The following is a 6,892-nucleotide window of genomic DNA, read 5'->3' as shown; positions in this document are numbered from 1 at the left end:
CTCCAGTCCACTGGCTCTCTCTATTGTGTCTCCTGATCTAGATCCAGGTTGATTACATGATGATATTCTGTATCTTCATTAGAGAAGTGAGAACTGTGAGTCAAACTGCCAAAAGAAAGAAACATTAATCTGTGCATCACTACATATTAGAAATAATTATCTTTTAAAGCACATATGGACAAAGAGGATCTTTGCCATTTAAGTGGACTGAGGAATTGGACATTTTTAGCAAAGATAGAGTGGGGAGAATACCTGACATTAACCGTCCCCCAGCTATCAAATATAGGAGCTGTTAACGACATAAATTTTGGACCCAGAGCAGATTTGAAAGAAACCTTTCTTTGACTACAGAGGTCCTAGTTGCTTCCTAAACATATTTACCAAAAGAAAATATCTTGGCTCTCTAGATTCCAACTTCTGGAAATTCGGTTGAACAGTTGTGGAGCCCAAGAGCTGAACTGACCTCCTCAGCCACCGTGAAGATAGTAAGCCCACCTTCACAGAAGACCAGTGCTTCATGTGGAACAGAGTTGCCACCCCCAACCAAAGCTTTGTGACATCATCAAGGCTCTACTTATGTCATAAAACTCCTCCTAGCCAGGTTTCTTCCCTACTAACCCCCAGAAATATCCAGCATACAGGTCCTAAAATGCTGCTCATACAGCCCCATGAAGACCCAAAATAAAAACCTCAATCTTCTTCCCAATTTCTTGAGTCATATTTTCCAAGTAACTCAACCCATTTATGTGTTTTTTTTTTTCTGTAAAATAGTTTTTGGTCTGAGTCAACAACTCACATGAATGTTTTTTTTTCCCTAGCTCCAATGTCCTCATTGGTTATTTTCTATTGATTTTTCCATTACTTCATAATAATAATTATCAAACTTTCCACTTCTCTTCCTCCTCCCACATTCTTCTTGATCCACAAATAAACCTCTCCACTCAAACACCAGTCCAAATAGAGGGCAGGGTACTTTGAGCTGTGGGAAGTCCAAGCCCACCCTTCATCCATCCAGATTTAGCAAGGTATGCATCCACAAAAAATATGATCACAAAAAGCCAGTGTATGATATGCAGACAATTGCAAGTGCCATTTCTTTGGCTTCTCCGTCTGCCCCAATTGTCAGCCACATTCAGAGCTTCCAGTTTGATCCCATGTTCTTTCATTCCCAGGTCACTGGATTAGTTGAAATCCCCTTAGTTCAGGCACAGTGTCTCATAGTGTGGACCAAGCCCTTATATTCCTGACATCCTTGCTCTTTTTCTCCATCTATCTGCTCTTCCACTGGAGCTTGGAAGCTCCATCTAGTTTTCTGATTTTGACCCTGACTTGATTTCCATCATTTGCCAAACAAAAGTTCCATGGTGGTTTTCAAGATAGTCAGTCATCAGTCTGACTATGGGACAAGGCACACATAGTTCCTAGGGACATGTCATAGTGCGGTCAACTTCTCCTCCCTGCTTAAATACCTACAGAGGGTCACCCTATGGCCTTCTAAGAACCACTCGAGAGATATCGATCTTGACATCCCCAGAATGGCCCCATAAATTGAGATATCATCAGTGTATGTGCATTAACTTGTGTGTGTTTGTGTGTGTGTATTTAAAACACAATAACAAATGGATTGTAATATTGAAGTTACTTCTCATCTTGAGAAGAATATTTGCTACAGAAACACTCTCACAGTAATAGTGAGAGTGTAAACTATCTAAGAAAGGAGAAATAACTGGAGGGATCCCCCAGGAGTTAGGCTCAGTGTCCCAGGAATTACGCCCAAGGAAAGTCAATGAACTCAGTGATGGAAGATAAAACCCAGCCTAAATAAAACCCTAAATCATTTAGGTGGTACATGAGATACTCTTACAACAGTTACAAGATGTCTAAAATGCCTGGACTGGAAAATAAGGGGAACACAATGACGTGGAGCTGAGAGTGCATGGCAAAACTGATTGGATCTGGCAAAAATTATGTAAGCATACCAAGGAAACCACCAGTGGGACAAAACCCTAAGAAATCTGTATGACAACATATCATGTTGAACATAATGAGATTTATAGACAAAGGAAAGATCTCAATTATGTCACTGTCACACAGGTGATGATGAACCAGTTCCATCGTAGAGTGACTCCCTGCTGTGTTTAAGATAACCTGTCAATTCTGTCTAGTCAGTTACAAGGAAATTTGCATTAATTGCACAGATTAACTATCAGCATCATTTACTGCACAATCAAAGGCAAGGCAAAGAAATCATAGACATGTTGTTGAATGCTGATGATGTTATTGGGAGTTTTGATGGGTTTTTTTCTTAAAGGGAAATCATCGGTGACTCTCATGCATGAAGCAGATCCTTTCTCTGTGATGTTTCCTGAATAGCCACTGAGATACCAGCCCATTGAGTTGTGGTCTCTCTCTCTTTTACAAAGCAACTTCTACCTTCAGCTTGATCTCTTGCTTGAGCTTCCCTTCCGGCTACTAGGCTCCTTTTCTGATCCTGCGGATGGCTTTTGTCAGGGATTGTGATCTCTAAGTTTTTCCCCTTTCAAGAACTAATCATTCTATTAATCACAATTCTAAACTTCTGTGGGAGTTTGTTTGTGACTTATGCCTTCACATGTGATACAAGCGACCTGTGTGTATAGGGTCTTCTCTCTGTTCATGTGGGGAAGGCATGGCAGCAGGAGTAGATGGCTGCTCATTCTCTGTAAGGAAATCAGTAAACAGTGGGGACCAAGTACAAGGATGTCCTGAAATATTAAGTCTTGTCCTTTCAAGGCCCCAAAGCCTCCAGCTAGGTTCAGGGTCACGACAATCTCCAAAACCCACCGAGCATGAAGTATTCAGAACCAGAAGCCTGTGTGTGCCATATCACATAAATTCATCGTGAGTACACCAATCTGTTTTTTTTTTAATTCTAAATTATTTTGTCCCATCAGAACGATCTATATTACCAATTAACCAAATTTGCTGCATCTTTGTTGTCCTAGAATTGCTTTAAATTGTTGCTGGGACAGTCTTACAAACCTTCCTGTGCTGTTATGAGACCTTAAGGGGACAGCACTTATTTCAGAAATCAAAGGCAGTTGGGTTCAATCCTATGGTTAGCTGTTAGCTAGACACTGGAAGGATGGATTTGACTAAGAAAGGGAGACAGCATACATGGAGGCAGGTAACCTTTCCTTTGCAAAATGACCCATTTTGAGGCCTTACTTCAGGCTCTTCTCTTCTCCTAATCTTGGTTTTTTTATTAGTTTAGGAGAAGAATTAAAACTCCATTTACAGTATCTGTGAACCCGTATGAGTTAAGTATGTGTGACCAACTGGATGTCTGCCTGTCTGTCAACAGGGCCAGAGTTCAGGGGCATCTGATGCATAGCACAGGAATGTCAGCCATCAATCTCTGGTCCACCTAACTCTACAGCATTAGAGTTGTCATGGTTGCTCATCTGATCTTCCTCATATGATCTCCATCCACAGAGATGTCTGAAAAATCCTCCCCTGAGAGTGCAAGTTCTTTACAAATGAAAGATTATACAACAGAAGACACATGGGAGATTTATATGGGCAAGCTGTTGAAAGGATAAATTGACAGAAGAAGTTTATTGATTAATTAAAGAAAGAATCCGCTTCAGCTGATAGGTTAGAACATAGGTAGGTGGAGTAAACAAAATCGAATGCCGGGAGGAAGAGGTAGTGAGCTCAGAGAAGCCATGCTCCCCTCTCCCCGGCAGATGCCATAGCTCTGCTCTCTGAGGCAGATGTCAATACAGCCAGCCACCATGTCAGACATGCTGAATTTTTCCTGGTAAGTGCAGCTCGTTATACTACACTGATTATTAGAAATGGGTTAAAATGCTGAATCTAATGGACCAGCAGTGTTTACAAGAATACAGTTTTTGTGTATTTATTTCAGGCATAACCTTCATGCGGCCTTGGTGCTGGGGACACAGCCTCGCTGCTCAAATAACTACAGAATGGCTTGCAGCCTTGTGGACAACTGAATCCACTGAAAGCCTGAGGGAAAGAGTAAAGCATGTTTTCTTGGTAGCAGCGATTTCTCGGTCTGCTCTGCTTGCTAGAAGAAAGCAAGGGCTCTCATCTAAAAGAGGCTTGCTGACTCAGCTTCAGCTGCAAAACCCTGCAGCCCTTAAGAGGTCCTGCCACAAAACATTTAACTGGTGTTGATAAAAGCCAACTCAATGCTTGCATGTTTTCAGCAGTAGCAGGAAAAAAAAACTGTGTTGTTTTAAAATGCCGGGTTTCTGGGCCATCCTGCCTGGGCAAACTCTGACTGTTTGAGGAAGGAGGGCCAGCTACAGAAAGAGGGCTTGAGTGTTGTCTGTTGCAGCCTCTTTGATGGCAAGGACCTTGAAACACTGTAGACTTGTGGCACTGAATGCGGCTCTGTTCAGTACCTCAGCCACAAGGTTGGAATGGCAGAAAGCTAAGGAATGGGCTACATCTGGCCAGCAAAGCCACGGCTTTAGTCCTACTGAGATTGCTTGGTAAATGGAAGACTCATGTGGTCAGAAAAACAGAGAGAGAAATAGAGTAAAGAGAGATTCAAAGACAAAGAAAATTTTTAAATGATTTACAGTGTGTTAAAAATATGTGCAGGCTAAAATTTGAAGTTCTTAAAGTTAAAAAAAGGAAGAGAGTTGTTGAGTGTGATAGTACACACTTGTAAACCCAACACATGGGAGGCAGAGGGAGATTGACCTCTGTACCTTCAGGGTGAGGTAGCACATGGCTTTAATCCCAGTGCCTTGAAGGCAGAGACAAACAGATCTTTGTGAGTTCAAAGTGTAGTAGCATACACCTTTAATCCCAATGCCTGAAAGGCAGAGAGAGGCAGATCTCTGAGACTTCAAGGACAGACAGGTATACAGAGTTATTCCAGGTCAAAGATACAGAGAACCTGTCTCAAAAGGCAAAAAATAAAAAGGAAAAATAAACAAAGTAGAGGTTAAATTGAAGCGCACAAAGATGGAAAATTCACAGCGAATTTTGATATTGTATGCTATTATGCTCTTTTTGAATCATTTGAATTTTGAGGCAGTAGCAATAGCTGCTAAAAGATGTTTCTTTATAAAAGCTGCTGAAATAATCCAACATAGATATTTTGAAAATGCCTTGACTTTGAAATTTTGATCTAAGGACATGATGCTTTGGAAAGGAGTTTCTATTTTGTTTTCACAGAGGGTAATAGTCTGTGGATGCCTCTATCCTAATATGGTAGGATGGACCACGCCCTACTTAAAGGTTACTCTGAACACCTTTAAAAAATTGCTTCACTCAACTGCCAACTGAGATAAATCAATAATGATGCCACCATTCAGCAGGAAGCATTTTGGAGAGAAAAAACTGCACCCACATTCCCAAATATGGCTTATAAACGTTCTTTTACATTTAAAGTGGGATGTGATATAGATATGAATATTTGCATTAGTATAGATTTTGCTTTACTGATAGAGATTTTAGGTCAATTGTGTTATATGTATATGCATTTTTGATCTTAATTAAGGTATTGTGATTGTGTAGTTCATTTAAAAATATAATGTATATAGGTTATTAATGGATAATCATTAATAATAGTCAAGTTTGTAGTCATGTTAGTTAGATTTTCTAGCTACATAGATATATATGTTTCAGTTAGATAGGCATTATTCATATCTCTCTAGACTACAAAATAGGGTATTTAATGTTTTAGTACCTTAGGGTTTTTCATGACAGTGAGACACTCTACTCTTGGCAGCACATATCTACTTCAGGAAGAAGATGGGCATCAAAGAGGATCCTTATGGAGTTTGATAGCCATTTGGGGAAGAAACTGCTCTTGCATGGATTGTTGCATAAACTGTACACAGAAAACACTCAGAGAGAGGACTATTGAACTTGCCTAAAGGTGAGATGATCTTTTTGTGTTCCTGATTCAGGAAAGGGTCAGCAAAACATTCTTCAAGACAAGCAGATAGTGACTGCCTTTGAAATTTCCTGCTTCATGGAAATGTCTGCTGGAAACTATGGGCCTGTAGGCTGAGGATGGAAACACCAACGGTACAGAGGAACTTTGGGTGACTGTCCAGGCAGCGAGATGTCTCTGTCATTTCTAGAGTTTGAAAATGGCTTACTTTTTGTTTGCTTAGGTAATACTGTATTATTCTGGAGTCTCTGATGGAGTTGAAGAATAGAGAGATAGTTATAGTTTTCCATTGTTATGATAAAAGATAAAATAGATATAAATATTGTAACTGTAATTCTTGCTTGATAACTGTTTTGTTATATGTAATTTTGCTATGTGAAAGTTAAAGATTCCGTTCTTGTTTAAACAGAAATAGGAGTAATGATGGAGTATAGGTCATTGGTTAATTAAATAAAGAAACTGTTTGGCCTGAAAGGTTAGAACATAGGTGGGTGGAATAAACATAAGAGAATGCTGGGAGGAATAGGAATTGAGCTTAGAGATGCCATGCACCTCTCCCATGGGCAGAAATGGTAGCTCTGCACTCTGAGGCAGATGGCGATACAGCCAGCCACCAGGTCAGACATGCTAAATCTTTCCTTCTAAGCGCAACTCGTGCTGCAACATACATTATTAGACATGGGTTAAGAGGCTGAAAATAATGGAGCAGGCAGTGTTAAAATGAATAGTTTTGTGTTGTTATTTTGGAGCATAACCTTACAAGGCGGCCCCATGGGGATGCAGCCCTGCTGCTCAAATTTCTACAATCAAGGGGGAAGTGGAAGAAGGGAAGAAAGAAGAGAGAGAGACAAGGAAGAATGGATGAATTCTATCATTCTTTGGGAAAATGAGTGAACCAATGAATGAGGAGACCTAGTAGGAAAAAATGTGCTGCATTCCCTCAGAGAGTCAGGTCAAATTAAGGATTGACAA

Source organism: Microtus pennsylvanicus, assembly GCF_037038515.1.
Source record: "Microtus pennsylvanicus isolate mMicPen1 chromosome Y unlocalized genomic scaffold, mMicPen1.hap1 SUPER_Y_unloc_2, whole genome shotgun sequence".
Taxonomy (NCBI): domain Eukaryota; kingdom Metazoa; phylum Chordata; class Mammalia; order Rodentia; family Cricetidae; genus Microtus; species Microtus pennsylvanicus.
Note: the sequence above shows the minus strand (reverse complement) of the source record.